The 7,989-nt window shown below is 43.1% G+C and overlaps 1 long non-coding RNA gene across 1 annotated transcript; it reads left to right on the forward strand.

The window, feature by feature from the left end:
• The first annotated feature begins 610 nt into the window (after window positions 1-610).
• Window positions 611-6,825, forward strand: LOC127001349 (uncharacterized). Its single transcript, XR_007755146.1, has 2 exons — window positions 611-1,181; window positions 6,552-6,825. It is a non-coding gene; the product is annotated as an uncharacterized LOC127001349 (long non-coding RNA).
• Window positions 6,826-7,989: the final 1,164 nt, after the last annotated feature.

Raw genomic sequence — 7,989 nt, forward strand, 5'->3', positions numbered from 1 at the left:
ACAAGGCTTCCGTGGTGGTTGTGGTGTTAGTGTTTCCATGGGTAGTGTTATGAGCCTAGTGATAGTTTGACAAGGCTTCTGTACTATGAATAAAAGAAATAAGAAAAAAAACACTTAATAATCTGAGTTATCTCCTTCCGTCCGGCTTCCGTTATCTAAGAGCGCGTCACGTGATAGAGATACAACGAAATAATGTGTGACGTCATAAGTATCTGAGGTTGTATTTCCCAGGTAGTACATTAGAAGGTGTGTGTGTGTGTGTGTGTGTGTGTGTGTGTGTGTGTGTGTGTTCAGGTAAGAGGCGTGAAAAGGTTTTGTTATAAGTTATGATCGGTGAGGTTGTTGTTCTTGTTGTTGTTGTTATGCAAAGTAGGAGAAGGAAGGAAGAAGAACAGGAAGAAAAAAGAGAATAAAGAGGAAAATGGAGATACTGATAATATGAGAGAGAGAGAGAGAGAGAGAGAGAGAGAGAGAGAGAGAGAACGAGAATGAGAGAAATGAGAACCCAGCCTCCCTTCCGATAGACAAGAGAGGGTAGGCCTAATATATAAGACTGAGGGGGGGGGTGACGGGAGGGGGAGGAGGGGAAGGGGGAGGGGGGGGGCAGGTAGATAAAGGCCGATAGATACCTGGTAATTAGTCCGAACCAGGTAGTTAAGACACACCTTGATGGCTGCCGATTAGAGAGAGAGAGAGAGAGAGAGAGAGAGAGAGAGAGAGAGAGATCCTTCCCTCCCTCCTCCTTTCTTCCTATCTTCCTTCCTTCCTTCCTTCCTTTCCTTCACCATATATAATCAAGATCGAAAGAAAGAATAAAGAAAAGAAAAATGAAAGAAAAGAAAGAAAAAAAACATACAATTCACTTCCTCATTGTTACATTAACCTTGGTGGTGGTGCCTCTCTCTCTCTCTCTCTCTCTCTCTCTCTCTCTCTCTCTCTCAAATAGCTAAGCGTCCGTTCCACTAGTAAGCTCACCACTCTAATAAAAAAATAAAAATAAAAAACATCGTAAAAAAAACAGCCTCAAAGAAAGGACTAATTGGCATCGTCGCAAAGGTGGATGTTACGAAGTCGAATTTTACCTTTCTTGGCCCTCCCTGACTCCCCCTCTCTCAGTTCGTCAGTGGCTCCCCGACCATCGTGAGGGGAGGGTGTGCGTGTGCCTTGCTCCCGGTGTAGTGGTGTGTGTCCGTGCGTGTGTGTGTATGTGTGTGTGTTAGCAGTGAAGTGACCCCCGTGCCGTCCACTTGGCTCCCTTACTAACCTCACTCACTCACTGCCTACCTTGGTTTGGTCTGGTCTGGTCTCTCTGGGTTGAGTTAGAGTAGGTTAGTTAGTGCGTTAGAGTGCGTGCGTGGGTGTTAGGATGATAGTTTAGTGTGTTTACAAGTTAGTGCGTTAGGCGAGAGTGTGTTAGAGTGATGAACAGATTGGGTTGAGTTAGCGTATGTTAGTTAGTGCGTTAGAGTGCGTGCGTGGGCGTTAGTATGATAGTTTAGTGTGTTTACAAGTTAGTGCGTTAGACGAGTGTGTTTTTAGTGCGATGAACAGATTGGGTTGAGTTAGAGTAGGTTAGTTAGTGCGTTAGAGTGCGTGCGTGGGTGTTAGTATGATAGTTTAGTGTGTTTACCAGTTAGTGCGTTAGACGAGTGTGTTTTTAGTGTGATGAACAGATTGGGTTGAGTTAGCGTAGGTTAGTTAGTGCGTTAGAGTGCGTGCGTGGGCGTTAGTATGATAGTTTAGTGTGTTTACCAGTTAGCGCGTTATTCAAGAGTGTGTTAGTGTGATGAACAGGCTAGGTTAGTGTGTTTGATTGTGTTAGTGTGATGTGCAGGTTATTGAGTTAGAGTAGGTTAGTTAGTGCGTTAGAGTGCGTGCGTGAGTGTTAGGATGATAGTTTAGTGTGTTTACCAGTTAGTGCGTTAGACAAAGAGTGTGTTAGTGTGATGGACAGATTGGGTTAGTGTGCTTGATTGTGTTTGTGTGTTGAACAGATTATGTTAGTTTTGATGGTGTGTTAGGCAGAGTGTGTTAAAAGTAAGTTGGGCAAAGTGTGTTAGATAGTGTTAGCCATTTGTTAGGTAGTGATAGATAACAGATAGATAGTTGTTCAGTTAAAGTGTGATAGATAGTGTGTGTTAAATAAAGTGTTAGAGTTTGTTAGATAGAGAGTGACTGACAGTGTTTTAGATAGTGTTAGTGTTTGTTAGATAGAGCGTTAGACAGTTTATTTATATAAAGTGTGTTAAATAAAGTGTTAGAGTTTGTTAGATAGAGAGTGACTGACAGTGTTTTAGATAGTGTTAGTGTTTGTTAGATAGAGCGTTAGACAGTTTTTTTTATATAAAGTGTGTTAGATAAAGTATGTTTGTGTGATATAGTTAGTGGGATAATCAATATGCGTTAGATAAATGCATTAGACAAGAGTTTTAGTCAGTGTGAGTTAGATAACGTAGTAGAATGTTAGAGATATGTTAGATAAAATGTGTTAAGTAAAGTGTGATAGACAGAGAGTGTTTTAAAGTGTGTTAGACGGGCAGGAACTTGTGTGTTTATTGCAGTGCTGTTGTTACTGTTATTGTTATTGTAATGGGATATGATTGTGTTTTGTGGGAGTCATATTTTCCTCTCCGGTAATAATGTGTGTGTGTGTGTGTGTGTGTGTTCGCCCGCGCATTACCGCTTTTGAACGAATAAGTGCTTGCGTAGAACAAAAAAAAAAAGAAAAAAGAAAAACATCACGTGACTTGAGTTAGGAAAAGAAAGGAAGACAATTAATAGAAAGGAAAAGGAGACAAAACAAGAAAATAAAAAATATGTTCAGTGGTTTTGCGTAAGAGTGAAAGGAAGAAAGAAAGAAAGAAACGAACGAAAGAAAGAAAGAAAGAAAGAAAAAGTGACGCATATTTGGATTTAATATGTGATGAAGTTTTATAATAGATGTTTAGAATTGGATGCAGGCTTATTGTCTACACACACACACACACACACACACACACACACACACACACACACACACGTCTACATGCATTGTATCACGTGCTGCTAAGTGAAGTGTTTGTGTGTGTTTGTATTGGTCAGCATGAACACGTGTGCGTCTCTCTCTCTCTCTCTCTCTCTCTCTCTCTCTCTCTCTCTCTCTCTCTCTCTCTCTCTCATTGGTTGATTAATTGCTTTACCTGTCCACACCTGCCCACGCGGAGAGAGAGAGAGAGAGAGAGAGAGAGAGAGAGAGAGAGAGATCTAGGAGGCATTAAAGATAAGATGCCGGAAATATAAGAATAATTGATGGCCTCTCTCTCTCTCTCTCTCTCTCTCTCTCTATTATGAACGTCTTAAGTCCAAAGCAGCTCTTGAACATGTCTTTGAATGTGTGTGTGTGTGTGTGTGTGTGTGTGTGTGTGTGTGTGTGTGTGTGTGTGTGTGTATTCCTTTGAGTACAGATTGTGCTTTTGAATCAGTGTTGAGGATTTCCTGAGAGAGAGAGAGAGAGAGAGAGAGAGAGAGAGAGAGAGAGAGAGAGAGAGAGAGAGAGAGAGAGAGAAGGAGGAAGGAGAGAAACTAGAGTAGTGTTTTGAAGGAAAGGAAAGAGTAGAGGGGGAGAGGGAGGAGGAGGAGGAGGAGTGGGCAGGAAGGCTGTGGTAGGGAAGGAAGAAGAGGAGGAGAAGGAAGAAGAGGAGGAGGAGGGCATGGGAACGTGAAAACTGAGGGGAAGAGTAAACCCAACACTGGAGGAGGAGGAGGAGGAGGAGGAGGAGGAGGAGGAGGAGGAGGGAGGAAGAGGAGCAGGACAAGAGTGTATTAGTATCATAAGGCGCACACACACACACACACACACACACACACACACACACACACACACACACACACACACACAGGGGGGGGGGGGGGGTGAGGGGAGGAAAGTGAGGGGTAATTTGTTTGTTTTTCTTTCCTCTCCTTTTCCTCCTCCTGTAATTTCCCCTCTTTTCTTTCTTTTCCGTTTTCTCTTTCTTTTCTTTTATTTATTTGTTTTATTTTTATTTTTATTGCCTTTCTTAACACAATTTTTCGATATTCCAATTTTCTTTTCATATTTTTTTGTTATATCTTTTTTATGATTGTTATTCTCATCTTTCCTTTCCATTTTCTCTTTTTTTTCTCCTCCTCTTCTTCCTCCTCCTCCTCCTTCTTTTCCTCCTCCCACATTCATTATTTTTATTTCTTTTATACCTATACCTTCTCTCTCTCTCTATATATATATATATATATATATATATATATATATATATATATATATATATCTAAGAGAGAGAGAGAGAGAGAGAGAGAGAGAGAGAGAGAGGGAGAGAGAAAAGGAAAGAGAAAAATGTGCCGGGCTTCTTTTTATTATGCTCCGACACGCGCTTTTGAAGGAGGAGGAGGAGGAGGAGGAGGAAGAGGGGGAGGTGGAGGAGGAGGAGGGGGAGGAGAAGGAGGAGGAGGAGGAGGAGGAGGAGGAGGTCACAGTGGAGAATGAAAAGGAATGAATAGGAGGGGTAGGTCAGCTTGCATTGAGGAAGGAGAATGAAGAGGAGGAGGAGGAGGAGGAGGAGGAGGAGGAGGATGTAGCAAGATATATGAAAGAGGAGGAGAAGGAAGAGGAAGAGAAGGAAAGAAAAAAAGCGGATGTTAGTGATAAGAATGAACGAGGAAAGGAAGGGAAGGGAAGAGGAGAGAGAGAGAGAGAGAGAGAGAGAGAGAGAGAGAGAGAGTGAGGGGGGGGGGGGAGTGATAGAAGACAATTATATATATTCACTCAAAAAAGACAGTAAGATAGAAAAAGAAAGCAAGAAAATGAAAGTAGGAAAGAGTTTGGGAAGAGACGAAGAAGAATCGGAAAAGGAAGGAAAAGAAAGTCGAAGAAAGAAAAAGATAGGAAGAAAGCTTGTGAACTGAGACTCGGCAAAAGGAAGGAAGGAAAGTAAAGTAAGGTCAAAGGAAAGGAAGGAAAGTAAGGTCAGAGGAAAGGAAGGAAAGTAAGGTCAGAGGAAAGGAAGGAAAGTAAGGTCAAAGAAAGGAGGGAAGGAGGGAAGCTGTCTACCTGTCTACCTGTCATCCTGTGCTCCAGAAACCCACATTTGCACCTGTTAATTAGAGAGTTGGAGGAAGAACGTCAGCCAGGGGTGGGCGTGGCGGTGTGTGTGTGTGTGTGTGTGTGTGTGTGTGTGTAGGAAATGAGAGAGAAAACGAACGTGGGAAGGGATGTTTTGAGAGAGAGAGAGAGAGAGAGAGAAGAGGGGAAGGCGTAACACCCTACTCTTCTTCCCCTCTCCTCCCCAACCTTCCCTTTCCCTCCCCCTCTCCTCTCCCCTCTCTCCTCCCCTTTCCTCTCATCCATCACTGTCAGTAAGGGTGAAATTCGAGCAGTTTTCGTGGTCACTTTGATCCTAAAGGGAGGGATATTTTTTGTCCATTACGTTTACCCACCATCACCATCACCATCACCATCACCACAACCATGACCATCACCATCAATACCATCACCACCATCACCATCACCACAACCATGACCATCACCATCACCATAACCACCACTACCATCACCATCAATACCATATCCACCATCCCCACCACTATCACCACCATCACCATCACTTCCATATCCACCATCACCACCACGCTAACCACCATCACCACCACCATTATTACCACCTCAGCTACTACTACTACTACTACTACTACTACTACTACTACTACTACTACTACTACTACTACTACTACTACAAAAACAATAATAATGATAATGACAATAATAATAAGTATCCATTAGCATCCCGTTTCCCATTTTCTTTGCTTCCCTTTCTCCGTTTTCTTTCTTTCTCTCTTCTCGTTTTCTCTTGTTTGTTTGTTTGTTCTTCATTGTCTCTTTTCGTGTGACTTATTGTTTTCTCTGGGCCCCCCCCCCTCTCTCTCTCTCTCTCTCTCTCTCATTTTCACTTTAAACAAAACAGTCAACAAACAAACATATAGACAGACAGACAAACAAACACATATAAAAACAACAACAACAACAACAACAGTACGCTTGAAACAAAAGACAGACAGACGGGAATGCAAAAAAAAAATATAAACAAAAAACAGGCAGACAGAAACCCAACACACACACACACACACACACACACACACACACACACACACACACACACACACACACACACACACACAGTACACTACCCCTCCCCCCCACACCCTTCCTTTCCCCTCCCCTTCCATTTCTTTCTTTTATTTATTTATTTTATTTTTTCTTCACCTTTCTTTCCTAATGTTTTCTATTGTTATTTTATCATTATTTTCATTACTTATCATCATTCTTATCCTTATTCTCTTATTCATACACCCACACCCCTTCCTACACACACACACACACACACACACACACACACACACACACACACACACACACACACACACCAAAACCTGAACTACATATTGCTGTCACAGGGAAGGAAAATGGGGAGAAATAGCAGAGTTACCCCCAAAAAAGGGATGAAAAGGAGCATGTAAAAAGCTTGTATTTATGATCCAATTAGGAAGACCCAAGAAGACTGACAGATTTAGGAGAGAGCGCGAGGAAGGAGGAGGAGGACTAGAGGAGCAGGAGGAGGAGGAAGGAAGAAGGAGGAAGAGGGGATAAAACTGAAGGAGAAAGTGAGGAAGAAAAAAAAAATATTGACCCAGTGTTGTGTTGAAAAGAAAGAAAGGGAAAGAAAGTAAGAAAAGAAAGAAAGAGAGAAAGGAATTTTGTGACCTAACGTGTGATAACAAAACGCTAAGAAAAGAAAAGAAAAAGACACAAAGAGGAAAGAGGAAAGAGCTACCTCATGGACACCAAAGGAAGAGGAGAAAGAAAGAAAGAAGAGGAGGAGGAAGAAGAAGAAAAGAGGAAGGAGGAAAAATAGACGCGTGAATAGTGCTTTATGGACGAAGGAGGAGGAGGAGGAGGAGAGAAAGAAGGAAGAGGAAGAAGAACGCGGAGGAGTACGAAGAAGAAGAAGAGGAGGAGCCAGAAGAAGAATGGTCCTCCTCACGGGTAGCGGAGGAGGAGGAGGAGGAGGTGGAGGAGGAGGAAGAGGAGGAGGAGGAGGAGGAGAGAGAGGCTTCATGGGGAGGAGGAGACAGTCGGCACCAGCGGAGAGAGAGAGAGAGAGAGAGAGAGAGAGAGAGAGAGAGAGGGGCTTCTTCCATGTGGTTGGTTCCTGTTTTGGGTTCAGCGCGCGGATTTTTTTTTATAGTAACGCCTCTTCCTGTTTTGGGGTCGCTTGGCTTTGTGTGCGTGTCCGTGCGTGTGTGTCTGTGTGTGTGTGTGTGTGTGTGTGTGTGTGTGTGTGTGTGTGTGTGAAATTCGATTGTTTACGCTCGGAAAAAGACGCGGGCGAAAGATAAACAAACAAACAAACTAACACACACACACACACACACACACACACACACACACACACACACACACACACACACACACACACACATACACACACACACACATAAAAGCACATCGGACGGCAACCCAGAGAGAGAGAGAGAGAGAGAGCATATTAGTAACCTCCGTATCTCATCTCATTCCTTTCTTCTCCCTCCTCCTCCTCCTCCTCCTCCTCCTCCTCCTCCTCCTCCTCCTCCTCCTCCTCGGCAGTCATTTTTTTAGCTGTCTTCCTATTTTCTTCCTTCCTCCTCAGTGTGTGGGAGGGGGGGTGGGGAAGAGGGGAGGGGGGAGGGGGGGGGGGCAGGATGGAGATGAGTTACTGACCGATACTAAATTCCTCTCTATCTTCTTTTTTTTCTTTTTTTTTCTTTTGTTTCAAGTTGGGGATTAATTGGACGTGTTTTGGTTATTATATCTTTCTTTTCTCTCTCTCTCTCTCTCTCTCTCTCTCTCTCTCTCTCTCTCTCTCTCTCTCTCTCTCTCTCTCTCTCTCTCTTCTCTCTCTTCTTTATCTCTCTCTTTCATTCTTTTCTTATCTTCCTCCTCCT

Source organism: Eriocheir sinensis, chromosome 20 (assembly GCF_024679095.1).
Source record: "Eriocheir sinensis breed Jianghai 21 chromosome 20, ASM2467909v1, whole genome shotgun sequence".
Taxonomy (NCBI): domain Eukaryota; kingdom Metazoa; phylum Arthropoda; class Malacostraca; order Decapoda; family Varunidae; genus Eriocheir; species Eriocheir sinensis.